Consider the following 9941-nt stretch of genomic DNA (forward strand, 5'->3'; position numbering starts at 1 on the left):
TCTGTCCCAAAAATAAATAAATGTTGAAAAAAAAATAAATAAACATCTGTCAATTAACTCCATGTCTTTTGGGTCAGTGCTCAGTCTTTTTAGCATTTGAGTTCAGCTGGTTCTGGCTGGGCCTCCTTCCTGAGCTCAAGGCTGACTGAGGGGACTGAGTTTCTAGTGCCCCACTGGGTTTCTCAACCGCAGGGTGACTTGGCACCCCCCTGCCTTTATTTAAATGATTTTTACAAAAATAAGATATCCAAGGACTCCCCTACCATGGCTTGGGAGTTCTAGAACATTCCATGTGGCTCTAGAACATTCCATGTCTCTTGAGCAGTCAGTGTTTCCAGGGCTGCAGGGAAGGGTCTCTGTCCATCCACACACAAGGACGTTGGCTCAATATGTAATAACCATGAGCCAGAGTTGGTTTTGGGGGGAAAGAAATCAAAGGTGCTGGCAGAGCGAGCAGGCATTTTCCTGAGGGTGAGGTGCACACAGGTACACACAACAATGAAGTGTTTGTGGGCGAGGCCCAGGCCAACTCTACCAGCAAAGAGCCGATGGCCAGACTATGAGCCGGGTCCTCTCAACTGTGTGAGTGAGTGAGGGTGGGTGTCTCCCTGAGCAGGGTCCAAGCCAGTCCCCTTCTCAAAGGCAGAAGCATCCTTGATGATTTCTGCCCTCTTCCCCCTCCCTACTTCTGGCCAAGGGAAAGCAAGGGGTCCAAGCTGGAGAGGCCAAAGCCATGACGAAGTATGTGATGGGCTGGGGGAGTGGCCGCCCCCATCCCTGCCGGTGACACTGTTCCACCGGCTGATGGACAACCAACGAGTTCTGCATAAATCACAATTAGGAGGGTTTGGAGACAGCAAACTGACTTCTGCCTCTCCAGGCAGATTGTGAATGTCTTTCAAGAGGGTGAAAGGGCCTGGCTCTTTATTCAGAGAGCCAGCCATCAAGAGTTGAGGATGGAACAGAACAGTGGGTCCCACCGTGGCAGATAGAAAAGTTCTGGCTGAATGTAGAATTCTGCTGTGTGCTTGGCTCCCCTGCTGACCCAGCTAATGTTCTTACTTTCAAAGAACAGGTGGAAGTCTGACACGCTCTCTGAAAAGAGAGAGAGAGAGAAAGAAAGAAATCTTCCCTGAGGACTTTAAGAGTGACTTTTCTTCTTCTCTGTTTCCGAAGGGACTTGGCCCACGTTCTTGCCCTGGGAGAAATTGCTCCCAAGAGCTGAGGGAGTGGAAAGAGAAGGACTCCTTAGACCCGCGGCCTCAGTTATCTTCATCTGTGAAATGTGAATAATGGCGACACCTACTGGAAATACTGCTGTGAGGAGTTCTTGTAAGGGCAAATGCCTGGAGTGTGTGCAGGCACTCGGTAAATTAGTTACTATTTTATTAGTAGTAGTAGTGCTATGGTGATGCCGGTGATGGTGATGATGGTGGTGATGGTGATGTTGATGATGGGGATTTGGGTCAGAGTCCCCTCTTCTGGCCTTGGGTGCAGCCCCGACACCGCAGGTGATGCGACCCTTTGTCCCACCTAGTCCTGCCTACTCTGGGGCTCCCCTTGAAAATGAGCAGCTCTGGGATGAACTGGGCTTACGCAGGCAATGACCTCCCCTCCCCAGCATCCCCTGGGGTCAGCTCCTCCTTCATCCACTTCAGGCCCGCTTGGCTCCCGGCTTCCTCGGTTAAGGGACAGTGCCAGAGGAGACAACAGTGGCAGTCTCCCCCAACAGTTCCTGGGTGCTGTTTTCTCACTGAGGTTTCTCGTGCTAGGGAAAGGAGGACACTCAACTACTCAAGTGGGCTCCCTGGGCAGGTTTGGCTGTGGCCCTTGCCCAGGTGCTCCTGACATCCGGACATGCCCAGTCACTACTCCCCAATACCCAGTCGTGCTGGACCCGGTCATGCTTGCCTCTGATACCTCTCCCCATAAGCCTGGGAGGAAGGGCCTCCGATGCCCATTCCACAGATGAAGAAATAGAAGCCCAGAGAGGTTGAGTATCAAGCCTGAGCTCACGTAGCCAAGATGTGGACATGGCCTGGATTCAAGCTCAGGGCTGCCCTCCACGAGCCGGTGTTCTCCTGGCCCTGCCTTATGCCCAGAGGCTCAGATCAACTGCCAGGGAAGCTGTGGTTTGCCACAGAATCCAGACAAGGCCTAAAACAGGAGCAAAGGGATACGGGCCATTTTGAAAAAAGAGCCCAAGGGAAAGGGACTGGAAATCCAGCTGCTAGGGGACTGACTGCAGCCTGTTTTCCAGAGATGAGATCTGAGCCCTCAGCCCACCTCCGGCCTGATGCAGGAGGGGTGGGGTAGAAGCACCATCCAAGTTCCCATCCAGCCTTGCGTGGCCCTTTGGGCTGGCTCCGGGGGAAGATCTTGCTGGGAACTTTGCTGGGAGACTCCCACGAATGTGCTCAGGAAGGATATAATCACAGGAACTTTCCAGAAAACACGGGTTCCCACCATTACTCTCCAACCACAGCCTTAGCTCCACTCTTGTGGGGGGCTATAAACCTGACCAAAAAGACAGGAGAATTTCGGGAATCTTTACCTGCAGATAGTCATCAAATCCAGCCCCTGGCAACAGTAGAAAACTGTGCTCCCACTCCAATGACTTCTGCAGCTGCCATTCTCCTGTTTCCTTTGCCTGGGATGTCCTCTAGCCAGCCTCCTCTATCTGGTGAACTCCCAGACCTTCTCCAAGACCCAGCTCCAATGGCACCCCCTCTGAGAGGCCAGCCTGGATCCTTCCAGGAACATGGTGAGTGCTTCCTCTGAGAACACAGACTGGAGTTGTCAGTTTCCTCATCCATCATCCTCAGTAGCAGCACAGTGCTTGGGATACAGTAGGTGCTCAATAAATGCAGGCGGAGCCAATACATTCATGAATAACAGCCCATTTAACATAGAACTTACGGAGAAAGCCCAGCCTGTTGTGGCACATCTCATCTGCAGGTTGATGGTAGTGGCCTTAAAAAAAGAAACAACCACAGCCAAGGCCTCCGCTTGCTTCTGAGATCTGGGTGGAGGCTGGGAGATTCGGCCCTGGTAGCCTTGTCTTTACTTCCCTCTTGTGGCCAAAAGTTACTGCTGCATCTGGAAAAGCCAGGGGTTTTTTTGAGGCTGGGGAGAGGGAGGTAGTTTTGCCTCCTGGAGTTTTTTTAGGGTCCCCGAGTCACTCTGATCCAGTCCCAAATTTCCTGGATGTACCTGTAACCCTCCCTCCAGCGCCTTGAAAATGTGTTACAGTCATGACAGAGAGATAACCAGCAGGGTCTGACCGGCCTCCAAATGAGCATCTAAGAGACTCCAAGGGTCCATCAGCTCTGGCTTAAGACTGTTGGGTGCGTGGGTGTGGAAGGGAAGGATATGACAAAGTCTGTGGTAGATACCTGCCCTCAGACACCTAACAGTCTATTTGCGACACCTTTGCAGGAAGTGCAGGATGACACCATGTGACGCTGTATACTAATAGAGAATCATAAAATTGTCTGCCAGCCTAACAGCCACGCTGTGGAATCGGGCAGCCTCGCATGTACATCCCGGTCCCACCACTTACTGCCTAGGTGACCTTGAACAAGTTACTTCATCACTCTGAATGTTTCCTCATCTGCAAAACGGACCCAGTAAGAGCTCCTCCTTCGCGGAGTCACGGTCACTAAGCGAGATGACCTGTGTCAAAACCTCAGTATGGGGCCCGGCGCGGAGTGATTCCCTTAAGTGTTAGCCGTTTTGGTTATAAGTAAGGTTTTTAATTGTCCAGTGCAGGTAGAGAACAGGGTGGGGCGTAATAAAGAACGGGATAAACACGTTCCTAATCATGACCTTCCTAAAGGCAGAGCCCAGTTTTCTTCTTCTTAGAGCTCCCTGCAATATGATATTTATTAACATGATAGTTCATCGTGGGCAAGATGACCCACAGGGCTACCTCGTTTTCAGGCTACTTGCAAGGGGTAGGCTATCAGTTGGCTCTAGCCAGAGTCAACTTGTTTCAATTTCTCCCTCCTCCACCCGCGGCAGACATCACTAATCAATCACGTCTCCCTCCCACACCCACGGGCAACATCACTAATCAATGACTTCTCCCTCATAAACCCACGGAAGACATCCCTCCTATGACATGGCAGACATGACTAATCCATCGTAGCCCTTTTTCACACAGAGCAAGTCTATAATCTCAGATTTCTCAGTATAGAGCTCCGGGCAGTTACAACAATTAAGCAGAGTGGGAAACTGGCATACAATCTAGTTAACCTTTTCAGGTCTTGACACATGGATAGTTAAAGATGTAGAGCGGAAGGGGGCCAGAGGGAGTGAGGTAAGCTGAAATGTGAGTGAGAAGGCGGCTCTTCCAGGAAAAGGAAGTAAGAGAGAGGCTGCTTTATGGGGCCCCTTGGCTCTGGGCTGACTTGTAGCAGCGGGCAAAGGGAATCACTGAAGGTCGTTGGGCAGGTGTTATTTGGGGGGCAAGATCTGTTTGGCTGCTAGTGCCAGATGGTCCAGAAAGGGGCCTGAGCCCCGAGGAGGGGTGAGGAGGGCTGGAACTCAGGACAAGGTGCGGAGGGAGATAAAGGCCAGGCATGCTGGACGGGAAGCTGTGGTGAGCTTGGTGACTCCGGGCACATTAGGAATAGAAGGAAGTTGTGCCATCAAAGCTGCTTTCCTGGCCCTGAGCTCTACAGGCTGGGAGAATAATGGCACCTCCAGCAGGAAGGGGGGGCTGGGGCCCAGAGAAGAGGATGTGCTTTGTTTCAGGCATTGGAGGTGCCTTTGGGACATCCAGCGGCGATTTCCTGTGGGCAGCTGGAAAGGGGAGGTTGGAACCAGGGCTGGAGCTGCAGATATTAGAGAGGAAGAGAGGAAAAGGTTAATGCTTTACAGGACCAGACTCTCTTTTACTCAAAGCAGTTTGGGTAGGAAAAGAGAGTGTGCATTCAGGAAAAAGATGAACTGGGTGAAGGTCATGGCTTAATTAAGAGGCATTCGCTGCAATCCGGTTTTCCAAAAGATACTGCATATCTGGGTCAAGTGTCCTTTTCACAATATCACCTAAATTAGTAGGGAAAAAATGTTTTTTTGGTAATAGGGAACAGTAAGTCTCATGCTCAGGACCCCTAATGTCCCTACTGCTAAGAAAGAAAGTATATATTTAACTGAAATACCCAAGCAATCAGAAGAGAGGTCAGAGAGACAATTCCTTTATTAGGAAACTCCATTTCCTAATGCGTGATAAAGTCACTTGATCTCAAAGGTCAAACAGACCTGGATTTGGACCTCAGCTCCACACTTCCTAGCTGTGTGACCTTGGACAAGATACTTAACCTCTCTGAACCTTGGTTCCCTCCTTCATAAAATGGAGCTAATAGAGTACCTAGTTCACAAAGCTGTGGTAGTAATCAAATGAAATGATGTATATAAAGGTTTAGTCCAGGACTCGACAAGTAATAAGCATTGAATGTTTGAGAGCTGTCCTTTTATGTTACCGTCTTTTTTTTAGGAACAGATTTTAAACAACCAGTGCATCTTTTCATGCCTGATAGGAATCCTGGGAAGTCCTCTGAGGGAGACAGAGAAACCCTACACTGATAATGCACCAGCCAAGCACATTTCTTTTGTGTAGGTCCGTCACATCACCCAGTAAGAGACAAAGTGGAAGAGGCTTCCAGAATTCTCCAGGAGATGAACAGCCTACTGGCCACCTTTCGTGGGCTTGTGGGCTTGTGGCCCAGGTTGGGGCTAGAGGCCTCCGCTGTCTGCAATCCTGTGTCCTTCCCCCTTTCCACCAGTGTTTCCATGACACAGGAGTTCCAAAGGTAATCACATGGACGTGTGTTAAAGCCCCCTTGACTCATCAGTGAGGATGCCCTACCAACCCAAAGGAGATGACCTTGAGCCAAGGCCAGTGAGCAGAAACGGGGCCCCTACTTGACCCCCAGCGTGTCCTTGAGGGAGACTTTGGAGAGTTCCTACCACCGATGGCCAGCAACGAATTAACAATCTAGAAGGTTCTGGAAGGTTCTGGTTCATAGGTGGAAGTTTGGGCCAGAAAGACAATTTGTTGAGGGTTAAACTCGGACCATAATAGCAGTACCTAACATTTGCTGAGTAATTACTGAGGGCCAGGAACTGTTTTAAGTGTGCACCAACTCATTCCCTCTTCACCATGACCCGTGAGGGAATTTTACACATAGATCACTGAGGCCCGGGTATGTTAGCAAACGAACATCTACACTAAGTGGCAGACGAAAGGTTTGAACCCGGGAAGTCTGACTTACAGAGCCCGTACTGTGACCACTGTGCTACCGCTGTGTCCCAGGGCTGGGGTCCACACCTGAGGGACGGGAAGGGCCACAGCATGAAGCCTGGCCTGAGGAAAGACTTTGCGGCAAAGGCTGTTTACCCAGGCCCGAGCCCACCTCAGTGGAATGTTCTGCCTGGTGCCAGGCGCCCAGATAAAGAGCCTTTTTGTCAGATGTTCCCAGGGATGAGTCACCCTCAGGAAGCTGCTGGATTCTTCTAAGGGCCCCTGTTCTTTTATCTCCTTGTTCCTTTCCTGGGGATAAATAGGACACTGCGAGAATTTCTTTAATTCCTATATTTACTCATAGGTTCTTCTCATCCCCAAACAGTGTTTAATAGGAGAGGTAAAAAGTTCCCTGCTGTGCCATCCTCCCCCTCTGGGCACCGGAGGTGCTGGAGACACGGCCCCGGGACCTAACTGAGCGGCTGTCCCGGTCGGAAGCGTCACCCAGGGGCCCAACCGCTGTCCCCGCCTCTGCGTCCGCTCTAACGACGCTGCTGAAAAGGGCGAGGGCGGGAGCGGAGCAACAGAAAGCAGGAGATGCTCCCATGATCCCAGCTTCAGGGGAAGGAGCTAAGGGGTTCATTCCCGGCTGGGGGATGCCCAGCGAAACATACTCTTAGGACATCCTCCCGCGGCCACGGACACGAAGGCGTGGTGGGGGATGCTAGGGCCTTAGGGCAAACCTCGGGCAGAAATGGTAGAGGACAGACGTGTGCAAATGTACCTCCGATCACAGGGCCCTCGGAGAGTAAGTCCACAGTGACTTCATGCCATCCTAGCCCTGGGTCCACACAGAGTCCAACTCAGACACAGGAAGGCCGTGGCACGGACGACTGCCGCCCGCTCAGTTCACGATCCACTCATTCGTTCGACACGGGTTCTCCTCACGGAGCACTTCCTCCGTCCAGGAGTCTCGCAGCAAGGTAGGGACGCAGAGCCAAACCGACAGAGTCGCCCAGAAGCCTGCTGTCTGGGGGGGGGGGGGGGAGCAGACCTCAGGGTGCAGCCCCGAATATCCAGAAGTCCAGACATCCGAGAGGTCCTTCCCTGTTGGCACGACGGGGAAGACAGAGAGTGGTGAGGGGACCCCCACGTGGGCCTTGGGGGGAGGGAAGCGACAGCGGAGGTCCCTCGGCCTCCCCACGAAGCAAGCTGCCCGCCGGTTCTGAGCTCGAGCCCCGCCAGGCCACCCCCACCCCCCGCCCCCGCCCCCGCCCCTGCCCCTCCGCTCATCCTCAGGAGGTTCTGTTGCAGATGCGCCTGGTGGGACTGGCCCAGGTGGAAGGTGCAAAGCCATCCCTTCCCCCCTCCCCCGTTCCCACCCCCCCCAACCCAACCGAACAGCCCTGGCCACAGGACGAGAGCAGACAGGGGGCACCTGGGCGCCTCCACCTGGAGGGGCAGCAGAACGTCGCATGTGACAAAGCTGGCAGGGCCCTCCGCGTAGCACCTGGCGCACCGCAGCCCACAATGAATGGTAGCTATTTGTGTAATAGCGTTAGGCGCGTTTTTTACCACCCTCCGATTCTCAGACATTTGGAGTGACGTTAGCGTCCGAAGATCTGGATTACAGTCACGGCTGTCACCTCCTCACCATTCCTCATGTCCATCAGCATCTTGTGCCTCTCTCTCCTCGTGGTGCGGGAAGGAATATCTGCTCTACTGTGTTGTGGGACTCAAATGAGACAAGAGTGGGAAAGAGTTTTGTGAGTCAAGTCCAGTGTGGGTTGAGACGACCATGAACCAAGGGCACTCCGGGCTTCTGTCCCGTGTCTGCGGTGAACCCTCCGTGCCACCCAGAACCTCCTCCCCTCCTCTGAGGCCTTCCAGCCTCTCTTGGGAATGAAGGGTTTCCACCTGATTCCCCCATCTCCAGTGAGACTGTAAGTCTCTTGAGGACCAGACCCGTGTTCATATACAACTAAGAGCAGCCATTCACCACATTTAGGACATGCCAAGCATTTTGCAGACCTCATATCATGTTCTTCTCTCCAGATCCCTGCAAGGAAGGGACTGCTGTTATCCTCATTGTCTAGATGAGGAAAATGAGGCTTGAAGACTTAAACACTTTGCCCAGGATCCAACAGCCAATGTCTGACTTTTTTTTTTTTTTTTTTTTTTTTTTTTTACCAGAACCCACGGCACAGGTCCGAACCTAGATCGGTCTGACCCCAAGCCAAGCTCTGAGCGCCATACAATGTCAGGCCCAGGTGGGCACCCGGTACACTTATTTAGCTTGGTTACTTTTGATTTCTATTTTATCCCCACCCCACACCTATAAGAAAAGACACCAGGCGAGAATTCACTAATCGTCGCTCACAGTCCTCTTTAACCTTATGTGGGCCCTGTGTAATTCACACCGATAACCAGTACGGGCACCGCCTCTGTCCCAATGTAAGCAGCAGGTTTCTGAGCACCGGTGATGGCCAGGTCCTTCTGGAGAAGCTGGGACTATGGTAAGTGACCTAGAAGACAACGTTCCTGTCCTCAAGGGACGTGTGTTCTGGGGAGGACGATGGGCAACAGATACAGAATGGCCAACAGTGAATAGAGCCATGGGGAGAATAAGTCCCCATAGGATAAGAAGGATAAGTATAAATAAGGAATAAGAGAGCATGACGGAAGTTGGGTACTCTTCAAGCTGAATAGTTGGGGGGAAGGTGTCTCCACGTGACATTTGAGTGGAGACCTGAAAAAATGAGGAAAGGAGCCACGCGGAGACTCGGGCGGGAGCGGTTCGAAGGGCACCCCAGGCAGAGTGACCAGCAGGCATCCCGACCCCAACAAGGGGCATGCTGGTGGCACATAGAGAAGAGCAAGCTGCTCGAGAGGCTGGCGTGGGGCCGGCAAGGGGAAGCAAGGTCAGGTGAGGCCGAACCAGTGGACCGTGAAGGAGCCTGGGGTGCTTGGTAGACTGCGAATGAGACCAGAAGCCACTGGGGCCCGTGGTAGGCTAACAGAGAAACGAAATCATTCTTGGTCTTCCCTGGTCGAGACCAGTGGTTCTCAACCGAGGACGATTTTGCCCCACCCTGGGGACATCTGGCAAAGTCCAGGGACATGTGCGGTCATCACCAATGGTGCGTGGTGGGGAGCCATGTGCTGCTGGCATCTAGCGGGTAGAGACCGGTGATAACGTTAACCATCCCCAGGTGCACAGGACAGCCTCCCTCCCCACGGGCAAAGAAGTCTCTGACCTAAACTGTCAACGGTGCCAAGGCTGAGGAAGGTAGGTGCAGACCCCAGCACGGGCAGTGTGCTCTTAGGAGGATGACGGGCTCACAGACGCCATATCCAAGTCCCTGGAGCCCCGGACGCCCCCATAGCAAACATCTCAGCACCACTGTTGGTATTTCCTTCTCCGCTCCAAGAACCACCTAATTGGGACACATTCCAGGACACTTCCTTCTCCTTGGCGCCTGCTGTGTGTCTAACCTCGGGATGATGAATCTTCTGTGCTTGGGGCCATCCGTATGTGTACGCAGCCCTGACGTTTTGTGTGCATCCTACATCCTGAAGTGTAATTTATTAGGCCTAATCCCTGTCTGGGGTAATGGTAAGTCCTCCCTGTAGAAATGCCGGGGAAGAGGATATTCCCCATTATTATTTCATTAGGACACCACTGGGTATTCCA

The 9941-nt window shown here is 52.5% G+C and overlaps 1 long non-coding RNA gene across 2 annotated transcripts; it reads left to right on the forward strand.

Moving 5' to 3' along the window:
- The first annotated feature begins 352 nt into the window (after positions 1-352).
- LOC121037555 (uncharacterized) lies at positions 353-3598 on the forward strand. 2 transcript variants are annotated; one of them, XR_005793832.1, is made up of 4 exons: positions 353-486; positions 1177-1368; positions 2561-2764; positions 3439-3598. It is a non-coding gene; the product is annotated as an uncharacterized LOC121037555 (long non-coding RNA). The 2 variants fall into 2 exon arrangements; XR_005793831.1 differs by having other exon boundaries at positions 476-582.
- The last annotated feature ends 6343 nt before the right edge of the window (positions 3599-9941 follow it).

The sequence above is a fragment of the Herpailurus yagouaroundi genome, unplaced genomic scaffold (assembly GCF_014898765.1).
Source record: "Herpailurus yagouaroundi ecotype Mexico unplaced genomic scaffold, PumYag 163, whole genome shotgun sequence".
Classification (NCBI taxonomy): domain Eukaryota; kingdom Metazoa; phylum Chordata; class Mammalia; order Carnivora; family Felidae; genus Herpailurus; species Herpailurus yagouaroundi.